General features: G+C 47.7%; 1 pseudogene; it reads right to left on the bottom strand.

The window, feature by feature from the left end:
• Nucleotides 1-2,897: 2,897 nt before the first annotated feature.
• Nucleotides 2,898-5,489, bottom strand: LOC119324810 (annotated as a pseudogene).
• Nucleotides 5,490-13,182: the final 7,693 nt, after the last annotated feature.

Genomic DNA, 13,182 nt, shown 5'->3' with positions numbered 1-13,182 from the left:
TGGAATGACAAACAATGTTGCCTAAGGGAGTTATCATTTTACTTGGAGGAAAAAAAATCATTTTTAATTTTTCGAGTGCCCCAAATGAGTTTTTTTTGTGAAGGACCTACCATATATTTGTTGGAAAATTGGACCAAAATATTAGGCGATATGTAATGTACAATTGACTAAATGGTTGGGTGTCAAAAGTTTTGATCCACGTCTCGTGAAAAAGATAAATTTCCGCCGATTCAGTAGGAAGCAGGTCAAGCCTTATAGTTTGCTCTTTTTTTTTTCCAAAAATCATGTATAGGTACATAAGTATCTATTTAATTGAAGATACATGGTATGGTGGCGATACGTCGAGGTTTGGATGGTGGCCGAGGGCCTCAACGCCAGAGCGCATAAACTAGCATGCTCGCCGCATGGTCACCACGTGACCGTGCCGTTGCCACGCGTTCTGGTTGGCCTAGGCATGTCAGGTGGGTTGGGCACTCCCCTGGTAGGTGTTAGGAAGAAGAACGCAATAGAAGAATTTCACGAGGAGACTGAACTAAGCTCAAACATGAATTAGCAGCAAAGTGTTTGATTAGTGGCGAGGAAATGCACATGGCCAATGGGCATGAGTTTTGGCAGTGGATGATGATCTACTAAGGAGACTGCCTTGGCAAATTTGCATCTCAAATGAAGGAGCCTAGGTGGCACTTTCTTTGCAAAGTACCACACTGGACAGAAATATGAATGTTGAAGCTGGGCTCAAATGAATGAATGGATTGAGGTGATATTTGGAGGAGGATGATAATTTGGGCATATGAAGGCACTGTAAAAATTTCATACCATTTGGATAAATAAAAATAGTACTTCCTTCACAGTGCGCTCCACTGAACAGAAAATTGGGAAAAATATTGAGGGAAATTGGCTAAATTAAATGAGCTAAAATTTGGTTGAGGGAGGTTCCATCAGCTGGGTCATGTCGTGATAAATTTCAGCAATTATAAAGCAATATAACATATAGGTGCTTCACAAACTAAAAATATTACTAAAAACAAAGATTGGATGGTGAGCTCACATGGATTGTTAGATGGGGCTCAAATTTTGTGCAGAGCCATGATTTGGGCATATAGAAGATGTGGCAAAAATTCAGCTCATTAGGATATGCCTAGCTAGTACCTCCTTCACAACGGTTCTAGCTAAACAGAAACTTTGGCAATTTGCCAAGGAAGATTTACTAGGCAAATGGAGCTGAATTTTTTCATGAGACAATGATTTTTGATAGTAAAGAGTGCCCAATTTTTTTGGGGAATTTTGGGAATGACAGAAATGTAGGTTGCTTCACAACCTAGGGCAAAAATTAACACATGGACATGACACATAGGCAAAACCGATGTTGTGGCGCCTAGTCATAGCAATGCACCACAATTTACAAGGCTATGACCATCTATATTCGTCGCGATAAGGTAATAATAAGGCAGCGGACCAGTGCTATCTGCTTTACGACCGTTTCATGTATGAAAATTACGACCTTTCTGACCAAAATGGTCGTTATGGTTTAGGGTTTGGAGCCCCCCGAACAGCTTATGACCAATTGGTCTCAAATGGTCGTAGATTTATGACCATTTCACCCAGGGTCACTGAGAGAAGGTCACAAGTTGACATATTTCTTGTAGTGGGCACTCCGGCGCCATCGGAAGAGAGGGCTCTGAGAGGGTGAGAGGGCCCCCTCCTTCTTCTTCCTTGGCCTCCCTCCTGGATGGGAGGAGAGTTTCCCTGGCCGCCATGGCCCTCGGAGGGCAGGAGCCCCTCCGACATTGGATCTCCCTCTGTTTCTATTCTGTTTCGCGTCTGGTTTCTGGCCGGAAACCATTTCTTATATTCTCGAAGATCCGTAACTCCGATCGGGATGAAATTTTAACACGATTTTTTCCCGATATTATCTTTCTTGCGGCGAAAAAAGGGCTCCAACCGACTTACAAGGGAGTCAGAAGGTAACACGGTGCGCCGTATCCCGAGGGCGCTCCCTGTAGCCTTGTGGGTCCCTCGGGCACCGTCTTGCCTTGATTTTTTCTCCCCAAAATAACATATATTCCAAAATAAATCTCTGTCATATTTTATCCCGTTTGGGCTTCATTTGATTTGGATTTTCTGCGAAACAAAAAACTTACAAAAAACAGGAACTGACACTAGGCACTGGATCAATATGTTAGTTCTAAAAATAATATAAATGGTGCCAAAAGTATGTGATATTGGCATGAAACAATAAAAAAATATAGATACGCCGGTGACGTATCAGCCTACAACATCACTGTGGGAACCAGAACAAGACACAAATGCGGGAATCATGTGGGGTACACGAATAACCAACATGTCAATATTTGCATGGCTTCTATTCCGCAACCACCTTAACACTCGAGCCAGCCTCGCCCACAAGCGTATCTCCACCAACTAGGAATGACCATGGTGTCTCGTCACATAGAGGATGCCTCACACCTCTTCATCTCCAGCCTCAAGTCCGACACAATCGGGCAACGTATGGGTATTACTCTCATCGCCCCCAACATCCATGGCCTTTGGCATGCCCCACCACCTGGTAGTCTTGACCATTTGGCTAGGCCCTTTGTTCTACTTACTATCCCATGAAAAATTTAGGACGCTAGGAATACCAAGGTCTTGAGAGCACATGATCTTCATTCTACTGCTGCAGTCGAGCTCATTATCTCTCATTTAGACTTTTGATCTTGTGCCGCCATACTCTTTTGAATAATATTTACTAAATGACATTTATGTGTCAACCTTGTCAATTTGTGTACTCACTACCCCACTCTCCCGCCCCCCGTGTATACTCCAACAACAATAAAGAGTGGCCACCATAAATAAATTTAGTATATCATATAACTTCTTTGAATATTGCTCACCTTGCAAACAGATTGGAAATATGGATACGATGTTACTGATCAAAGCACATAATTTTATCTAGCTAGATCTATGAAGCATTTCGTTCCCTTGAGAAATTATGTCAGCATAAACCTTGTCGAATCGGCATTCACTGAGACAACAGAAATAAAACATTAGGTCGAACTCTTCTAGTTTAATTATGTGGCTAGATGCCCTGGAGCAAGGTCATCTCTCTTAATTCCATCAACAAAGGCCTTGAGGTTCTTCTTGGCTACAAACCTTGCCTCACCCACCGCAACCCTCTCCCTCAACTCATTCATCTTCTCCTGCAACCGTCTTCCATCTTCTCCTTCCAAGATTCGATCGATATAATCTTTCACGTCGCCTCTGCCAGTGCGCCGGAGCCTGATCCCTATTTCCCACATCTTGACGATGAAGGCAGAGTTGATGAACTGGTCACCGGAGACCGGGTAGCACAGGAGACGGACCCCGTGCTGTATCGCCTCGAGAGTGGAGTTCCATCCGCAGTGGGTGAGGTAGCACTCGACGGCCTCGTGCGCAAGAACGCCTCCCTGAGGCGCCCAGGAGACGACCTTGCCACGGCCGGCCACCGTCTCCAGGTAACCGCTGGGGAGGCCGGCTCGCCACGAAGGATCGCTCTTCAAAACCCACAGGAACGGCCTCCCGGTGGCCTCGAGGCCGTGCGCCAGCTCGCTGATCTTCACCGTCCCGATCGGCGCGACCCAGCTCCCGAAAGACACGTAGATCACTGATCCTGCACGTTGCTGGTCAAGCCAATCCATGCACGATCCATCTGCCTGCCACATGCTAGGGTTCTCTGCTGGCAACTCGTGCGGATTGTCAAGTAGTCCGTCGGTTAGCAGTGGTCCGACCTGGAGAATTCGGAGGCCCCGTGGTGTGCCGTGGTGGCCGGAGCCTTCGTCGGCTGCTTCGCCCGGGAAGGAGTTGACCAGGAGGCAGCGGAAGCTCTTGGCGCGCTGTAGGATCTGGAGCCAGAAGGCGAATCTTGATCTCTGCGATGCCGCGCAGCCGACGAGCCATGGCAGCAGCTCTTTGGTGCCAAGTTGCAAGTCTTCGGGCACCACGCGGAGGTTGTTTGCGATCTGGAGGTCTGCTTTTGCTTCGTCTTTGTTGACTCCTTCCGTCGAGATGGGACTACCTGCGTACCGAATTAAAATTTCCCTTTTTAGTGAAGAACAAACAGATGAAATAAAACGGGGTAAACAATTACTTGTTCAGATCTGCGTGCTGCTATCTGATAACGTGGGCAGACTCGGTGATTGATAGCTCAAGGCCTTAACCTAAAGTCAACTTTGTTGTACTCATCAGCAGGGCCAAACTAGAGGAGGCACAGACAGACAGGGAGTCTGCGGCTCTGCGCTTGAAATGCCCCAAATCAGACTGTGTAATGTTATTACTTGATCAATAAAATGCCGACGTTCCTCAAAAATTCAGACGTACTAAATTCAAGCTATGCCAATTTATGTGATTGTGTGCATAAGGGCACGCCGATCGTTGTCTTGGCAGGTTTTAAGCCATGCCGTTTTATGTGCCGAGTCTTATTTTATCCGTGAGAAAGATGCTTGATCGCCAACCCACCTTAGTTACAAGTAGAACTAACAGCGCCTAACATAAACAAAGACGCGCGGCGAGCACTTTAGCTCTATTTGGTAGGATCTAGGCATCTACTCCCTCTGTAAACTAATATAAGAGTGTTTAGATCACTACTTTAGTATTCTAAATACTCTTATATTAGTTTACGGAGGGAGTAGCTAGGTAGGCAGCAGTCTACCTTTGGTACATCGAGCATATCATCAACGCCATACAATTACAATGCACTAAACGCTAATGCATATGTAACGTAAGTACTCCCTCCAATCGGGTACTAACTTTTTTGCTATTGCTAGAAATATAAGAAAGAATAGTATAGATATCACCAAGATGTATAGTTCTCGGAACCCAGGTGTAGGATTGGATCTCCTGAGCTTTGTGACTTGTGATTGCCAGTGCGCAACGTAAGCTAATCATGCATTTGAAAATACGGTATATATACTTGGAAGTTGAAATAAGATCCAGGAGCTGGACGCGTGGATAGTTCGATCGGTGCATACCGCAATCGGAGATGAACCCCTTGCTAAGAAGCTCCGGGATAGCAGCCACGACGCCGAAAGTCGCCAGCATCGCCGGCCAAAACCCGACGACTGGCACGCCGCACCGGGAGGCCACGGGGACGGCCCACGACGCGAGGACGTCAACGATGAGGCACGCGGCACCCCTGGCGCCAGGAGCCTCCCCCCGCGCTAGCATCTGCTCCAGGTGCGCGGGCATGTGGTGCTCCATGGCGTGCGCGATGCTGGCGAATCCCGGTGGCTCTTCGTCGTCGTCCGGGATGCCGCTTGGGATCGACGCGAGCGCCACGCCACCGACGACGTCGACGCTGCCCATGCGGCGGTGGACGAAGTCTGGCACAGCAACGGTGGCCGTGACGCCGCGCGCGACGAGAGCGCGCGCCAACTGGAGCATCGGCGTGACGTGGCCCTGCGCCGGGAACGGCACGAGGACCCGGTGGGGTCGACGAGCTCTGGCTCTGCTCCCATGGCGGCCGCTTCGATCGAGTTGTGGACTTCGATCGGCCTCCGAACGTGGTGTGTATAAATATTTAAAGATGTGTCCGCGCGCGCGCGCGACGTGGGATTTCTGATTCGCCGGCTGCTTGCTTACTGGCAGTGTCCCTTTCCCTCTCCATTTGACATTCGCTAATTAAAGTTGTTGTTATCTCTTCGCCCACAGGTAAACGCTCCGTCTCATGGTTAGCTGTATCTATTAGCCGTTGCGATCCATGTTTTATTCATTTCCGGTTGTTGCCAGACGTTGACTTGCATATTCGTAAAAGATTGCATATATCTACTTCCTCCGTTTCAAAATAAATGACCCAACTTTATACTAACTTTAGTATAAAGTTGGGTCATCTATTTTGAAACAGAGGGAGTAGCAGATTAATTCCACGTGCTTTGATGCCACATATGGCTTGGCAACACATCAAACCTATATTTCCTAGCTATTTGCTAGTGCGTTGCAACAGGGACATAAAAATTTTAATGATTCAATATCAACTATTTCCGACTTATACCTACACTCATCGTATTCCAAATTTTGATAAGATTTAATTTAGTTTGAGTATGGGTAAGAGAAGATAAGAAAAGTTTTGATTTAGTTAAGATTTTTTGGTAAGATTGGAATTGATTTGGTTATGGGTAGGGAAGACAAGGAAAGTTTTAATTGAGTTGAGATTTTAGCAAGAATTAATTTTATTTGATTTGAATGAGTTAATGAATGCCGTGGTTTTGGAAATTATCAACATTTTTATTTTTATTTCAAGTTACTTTATTTACGCTGGCTTTATTTTATGCAGCATCTGTTGAAATTATCAGGAAAAAGTAAACCAAAGTGAAGGGGGAGGCGCGGAGAAAAATAACTGGGGGAGGAGGTGGAGGCGACACTACCAACCTTCCTTTAATAGTAGCGGTGACTTTCATACAACTGCGAAAATAATTGTAACATCCCAAAATTTTAAATTTTGGAATGTTATACTTATTAAGTGATTATGATTGCTTCTGTGATTGATTGTGTGAAATTAAGTGGAAATCGAAACATTTTGAAAGTTGAATGCGAGGGAATAAAAGGACTTTCCCAAACTTTCATCTTGCATGAATTCAAATTCAATTCAAACATGAAACCCTAGAGTGAAGATGCCATGACTTCTCAATTAAAGAAATGAAAAAGGAGTTTTGAAAAAGATTTGAAATCCATTTGAAATATTTCAAATTCAGAAACTATATGCAACTCAATGATTTTCTTGAGCGAACATAAAATGACTCCTTCAAAAATTTGAGAAAGAGAGTTGGAAGTTCAAAGAATAAATTGAAAAGCCTTTTAGTTCTTTCTGTAATTCCTTTTCGCTTTAGTTGAAATTTGACTTTTCAAATTTCAAATTCTATGAAAACATATTCAAAAGAGAGAAGAACTATGGCCCTTCAACATATTCAGAGACATTTGAAATATTTTTAGCCAAGGAAAAACAGAAAATAATTTGTAAATGGAGTGAAATTCAAATTCAAACTCATCTCATGGTTTTATTCAAATTATTTTTCTCCAAAAAATAGAAATATGGAAATGAGGGTCAAATGATTCCTTCCAACAAATAATTAGGGGAAAATAAATATGAAATCATTTTTGTATTTTGAAAATGTTTTTTTATTTCAACTGTGGCACTGTTTGAATTTTGAGATTTTGTAAGTATTTTATTTGCCCCTGGAAATTAGTTCATTATTTTCTCCTGATCATTTTGGTATGTAATATGTCCATAGGGTATTTTTATTTCTTTTCTTTTGTTTCTCTACTAATTCAAAAATAGGAAAAATATATTTATTTGGAAACTCCAGCGTAGGCCCACTAACCAATGGCCCAACTCGCCTGCGGCCGAGTCATCCAATCCGATTCCCTCCCCCCTCTCTCTCACAAACGCTTGGGACCCGCCAACCGCCCGATCCCGTCTCGCGCTCGCCTTCCTCCTACACCCCGATCCCCTTCCAAACCTCATCGGTACCGCCGCGGGAACCCCATCCCCTCGCAATTTCTTTCCGATCGATGTCGCCCTCTACCCACGCCAACCTCCTATGAAAGGAGCCCCCTCCCGCACTCGTTCTGCCCGAAAATCCCCTTCCTTGTGCACTGCCGCGCCCAGAATCGCTCGTCGGAGCTCGCCTCTATCGCCGCCGCTATTGCTACCCTATCGCTCCACCCCGACGTCCTCGCCGCCATCTGTGCACACCACCGAGTGTCGTGGTTCTATGACTGACAGTAAGAGTAGGGGGTACGTATGAAGAGGCAAGGTCCTAGCTACGGTGAGGATGTACACACGAATTTACGAGTTCAGGCCCCTCTCCGAGGAGGTAAAAGCCCTACGTCTCGGTGCCGTGAGGCGGTCGACTGGAATATGGTGTGTGTTATAGGGGGTGCGAACCCTTGTCCCGGAGGAGGGGGGTGGCTTATATAGAGTGCGCCAGGACCTCTGCCCACCTCCGTTACAGGGGTTCAATGTACATAAAGGTAGGGTGTTACTGATAACGCCAGCTAAAAGTGTATTCAATGGCCTTAAAGACTACGGAGTGAATGCCTGACCGTTGCTGTCCTTAGTGACTCCTGGTCTTCTTTGGCCGAGTGGTCTTCTATATAGTTGAGTGATTGTAGGAATGAGGGGTATCCGAGTGAGGTGATTGGTCGAGTGGCTTGCACACGACTACTTCAATTGATACCCTCTGTTGCTCTTTAAACGTATTTGCTTCTAGGGTAGTGACCTTGGATGGGGCGTATAGGTCAAACCTATGAGCCTACCCTAGGTCTATGTCATCATCATTAGCCCCCGAATGGATTGAGGACCGAGTGGAAAGAAGGTTGGAGTTGGTCCAGCTTTGGCTCTCGTGCTTCACGAGTATTCATGCTGGGTCGGAGGCTTGTGCTGAAACTTCGGCTTCGCTTCAGTCGCCTTGATCTATTCAGGAGTTGTCGAGTGTAATCATGTTGTTACCCTGTCGAGTGTTGCTTCGATGCTAGGTCTTCGACGCGATTGGTTACTACGGATCCCGGACTTCACGGGATTTGAAAATTTGGGGAAGCGCGCGTGGCGGAGCGCGCCGTAGCAAGCGGGATGGATAGACAGGGGTGCCTCGATTTTTGCGCCACCTTTTCGCCACGTACTCGGTGAGCGATTGTTGCGGGATTTGACAGGATTGCACGGACCCACACGTCAGCCACTCGGAAGTTGGCCTTTATAAGCGTCGGCGTCGAGGCGTCTGCACTGTGCACCCCCGTTCCCCTTTTCTCTCCCTGCTTCTCCACTGCATCTTCGTCCGCCCTTGCTTCCGCCACCCTACCAGTGCGCCACCCCCAACATGGTGAAGGACAAGACAACGGTGCTAGAGCGCGCGAAGAAGGCGACATGGGCGACAAAGGGGAAGAAAACCAATCAAGGATCGTCGTCGAGGTCCGAGCTGCCGCCGGGGTGAATCAAAGGAGATTGGATCCGTTCCACTCTTCCGCAAGAGGATTTGGAGGATCTGGCCGCCTCCAGTCTGATCGCTGCTGGAGCCGCGAGGCTGCCGGAGGGGGAGATGGGGCCTCGACCGCGGTGGGGTGAGTGCGTCCTACTTGCTACCCACGTCGACCGTGGGTTTGCCCTTTCTCCGCATCCTTTTTTCCGGGGATTTTTGAACTTTTTTGTGGCCCAGCTTCACCACTCCTCTCCCAACACCATCACATATCTTGCTGCATTTGTGTCCATGTGCGAGAACTTCCTGGGTTGTCGACTGCACTGGGGTCTTTTCAAACACATTTTCACAATCCGTTCCCAGACCATAAAGAAAGAGAACCCGAGTGACGAGAGAACACGTGTGATCCAGATGTGCGGGGGTCTAGGGATCCAGATGAGGAAGAGGAGCTCTTTTCCCACTATGACACTTCCCGAGTCGGTCAGGGGCTGGAAGTCGACCTGGTTCTACTTCCAGGATATTGTGACCCTCGGTCACTCGACTTGTCTCCCCCCTTTTCCCTAGATCGCGCCCAGCAGCCTTCTTCTCTGATCGTTACTGCAACGGAGAAAGTAGAGACGAACATGTTGGTCGAGAGGGTGGTTCAGTTGGTCCATCAGGGCGTGACTGGTATGGACTTGTTGGAGGTGTTCCTCAGTCGACGTATTCAACCACTCCAAGCTCGGGACCCCTCGATGTGGATGTACTCGGGTGTCAATGACACTGCTCGGGTTCACCCGGAGGAGGTTACGCACGAGACGGTGGCCTTGTGGTTGAAGGGTATTACCGGGAACAAGGACAACCCCAGGGGAGCCAGGAGGGTCGATCCATTCGACACCGACAACCAGCCAGATAAGGTCTGATTTCTACTACCGAGTGAACTTCAATCTATCTTGTAACTGTTTCTGAATCCGACTGATGTGCGAACGACTTTTGTCTTGTAGGTTTATACTAAGATGTACTCGATGCCCAACGGCAAGCAAGCTTCGGAGCAAGACCAGGAGGGAGAGGACAACACAGAAGAAAGCGGCGAATGGCAGTCTCCAAAAGATGACGACGAAGAGGAAAGTGACAAGTCGGACAATGAGGAGGTGGTCGACTCACCACCACGCTCGGAGCATCGATCCAAGCAACTCCAAGATCCAGTAGGCGGGCGCGGCAAGACCGCGGCACAAAGTACTCAAGCCCAGAAGCGCACTCGGACTTCGACTCCGGAGATGATAGAGAAGGTCGCCAAGAAGCCCAAGGTCGCGCCTTCGAAGGCTCGGAAGACCTTGCCCAAGATCAAGATGGACGTTCCTGTTGCCTCTGGGTGAGTGCTTTGTCTTTCTGTGTTTTCTTCTTTCGACTGATACTTGTGCTTTGACCGAGTGGATTATGAGCTTTCCCAGCACTAGAACTTCTGCGACTGATATGGATGTTGACAAGGCCCCATGTGATGAGGAGACCAATGACACGGTCACTTCTAAAGCTGGTACGCACTTTCCATCTTGGATTTATTCTGCCGACTGGATTGTTGGTCGATTGAACTCTGAAGGTTGCTTTCTGTTGCAGCTCCGCGGAACGTCATTGAGCTTGCAGATGATGATGAGGAAGAGCCTTTGAGAGAGAGAGAGAGAGGAGAAGGAGGGGTAGGGCTTCAAGTGGGAGGATGGTCGAGGGTCAGGTGCTTTAGTCGACATTGGTGCCTGAGGTGGTGGTCCAGCGATCCAGAGATCTGGCTCGGGCCAATGTTACCTTTGCCAATCCGTTGTCGACCGACTGTCCTTCGGCGTCGACTGTTCAAGTCTCTGCCGCTCCCATCCAACTCCATGCCTCGGACCCTGTGACTGCTCCGACTGGACTGCCACCATCGCTCTGTGCTGCATACCAAACTCCAAACGACCCGTCGAGTGCTGCCAGGGAAGCCCTTGTCCAGGTGAACCTCATGATGGAGCAGATGAAGGTGGTGCATGAGGCCAGTCAGGTTGCCTACAACGCCACTACTGCTTTGCAAGCCAATGTCAAGATTAGTTGCGACTGTTGCTTCATTGTCCACACTATGTCCTTGGATGAGCGTTTTGAAACCTATTATGTGCATCTATCATGGCTCTGTATTTCGCATTCAACCACCCACTTGGTGTTTTTGACTTACAGCTGAACAATTCTTCCACTTGAATCGACCATGTTGAGTCGAGTGTTTTTCTGAACCAGTGGGGGCACGCAGAGTGCACCCATTGCGTGTAGTCCCCGAGACCGCGGTCGATTGCTGATAGTCTGCTGGGGTCTGAGAAACTCTCTCTTGTTTTTTTATACTCATGGCGGGCAGACCATGCCGAGTGTAAAAACCTTACTAGTGGGGGCACGCCAAGTGCACCCACTAGGTGTAGTCCCCGAGACTACTGTTGAATGTTTGATTCAACAGTAGTCTTAGAGCAACTTTCACTGTGATTGACTTTTGTTTCTGTCGACTATCATATCTTATTTGTTGAGAGCAGAAGTCTTGTGATCTTGGCGCTCAACTTTCTGAACTGAATAAGAAGCAAATCAGCCTCGAACTTGACCTGGATTTGGCCAAGAAGAACCTGAAGAAGGCCTAGGCCGAAGTAGCTATCATGGGAGGTAACCACTCATCAACCGCCCACCTTACGATTCTCTCTCTTTTTTCAGTCTCTTTGAACCGAGTGATTCCACTCGAACAGATGTGCGTAGTGAAAACCATCAACTTCAAGCTCATCTGAAGAATGTTATTTCTTTAGAGAAAATGAAGTAGGCTCTAGAACAGAAGGATCAGGACCTTGTCGCGGCCCAGAAGGAGGCGCAAGAGAAAACAACACTTGCAGAGAAGAAGTTGACCTCAGTCGGCAAGTTGGAAGAGGAGAATTCCAAGCTGAAGACTGCCATTTTTGAAGTGAACCAAGAGGTTGCGCAACTGAAGAAAGACAAGCAAAGTTTGACCGAAGAAGTTGGGAGCCTTAAGGCCAAGAAGGGTGAACTGGAGTCTTATTTGGGGCAACTTGCTGCGAAGTTGTTCTTGAAGCTTGAAGGTATTTCCTCCTGTTAATGTCGACTGACACGTCTTATTTTACTGTCCACTCACTGCTTTTCCGACTATGCAGAACTTTGTCCAGACTTTGAAGCTGAAACTGAGCGAGTCAAAACGGGTCTTGACCCCATAAAATCTCCTCTCAAGGATGATGTTGCAATGAGCGTGCTGCAGTTGGAGTCTTGTCTGGACAGTGTTGTGGATTATCTTGCTCGACTGAAGGCGGCAATGACGCAGATTGATGCAGAACTCTGTCCTCGGGTGGAACTCTCACAGGATCTTGAGTCTCTGATGACTCGACTGAAGCAAATCTCTGGTCGAGTGCAGGAATGGAAGAAGTCATCTGCTCGTTGTGGCGCTGACGTTGCTCTGTCGCTGGTCCGAATGCACTGCAAGGATGTCGAAGAAGACAAGCTGGCGGCTCTCAAGGTTGCCAACACTAAGAAGCTCAGCTTCCAATCTTTCATCGACACCTTCGTTGATGCTGCCGCCCGTATCACAGACAGCATCGACCTCGACAGCTTCGTCGAGCCAGCCAGTCCTCCTCCCGCCGAGTGAACAAACATTACGCCCCACCTTTATTTGCCTCGGAATGCCGAATGGTACTGTAACCGTTAAACTCTTTCAGGCTTGGTGCCTAAGTACTTTTGCCCACCGCGGTTTTGAACTTTTGCGGGATTTATCTGAACTTGGTTTTCCTTGAATATCATGCCTTTTTCTTTTGTCGCTTCTGAATGTCTTCCAATTCCGAGTGAATCTTGATCCTTTCATCCTTCGTCGAGTGGGTCTAACGATGTGTTTAGTCGACACCTCTACGTCCTTGCAGATCGAGATGGAGCGCACATTGTACTTGTGACGTAGCTCAGACGCGGTGTTCAGTCGACACCTCGTCGTCCTTATGTATCAAAATGTAGTGTATGTTGTATTTGTGGCATAGCTCAAGGGATCTTTGCGACTTAGGCGAGTACGTGGTCGCAGCTCCGAGTGGGAGGATTGCTCTCCACTCGGAATGTTTTTTAACTTAGGCGAGTACAGGGTCACAGCTAAGCCCCCGAGTGGGAGGATCGCTCTCCACTCGGAATGTTTTTTTAACTTAGGCGAGTACGGGGTCGCAGCTAAGCCCCCAAGTGGGAGGATCGCTCTCCACTCGGAATGTTTTTTTAACTTAGGCGAGTATGG

This window comes from Triticum dicoccoides, chromosome 6B (genome assembly GCF_002162155.2).
Source record: "Triticum dicoccoides isolate Atlit2015 ecotype Zavitan chromosome 6B, WEW_v2.0, whole genome shotgun sequence".
NCBI classification, from domain to species: domain Eukaryota; kingdom Viridiplantae; phylum Streptophyta; class Magnoliopsida; order Poales; family Poaceae; genus Triticum; species Triticum dicoccoides.
The sequence above is the reverse complement of the archived record's forward strand: the minus strand, read 5'-3'. Positions and strand labels throughout refer to the sequence as shown.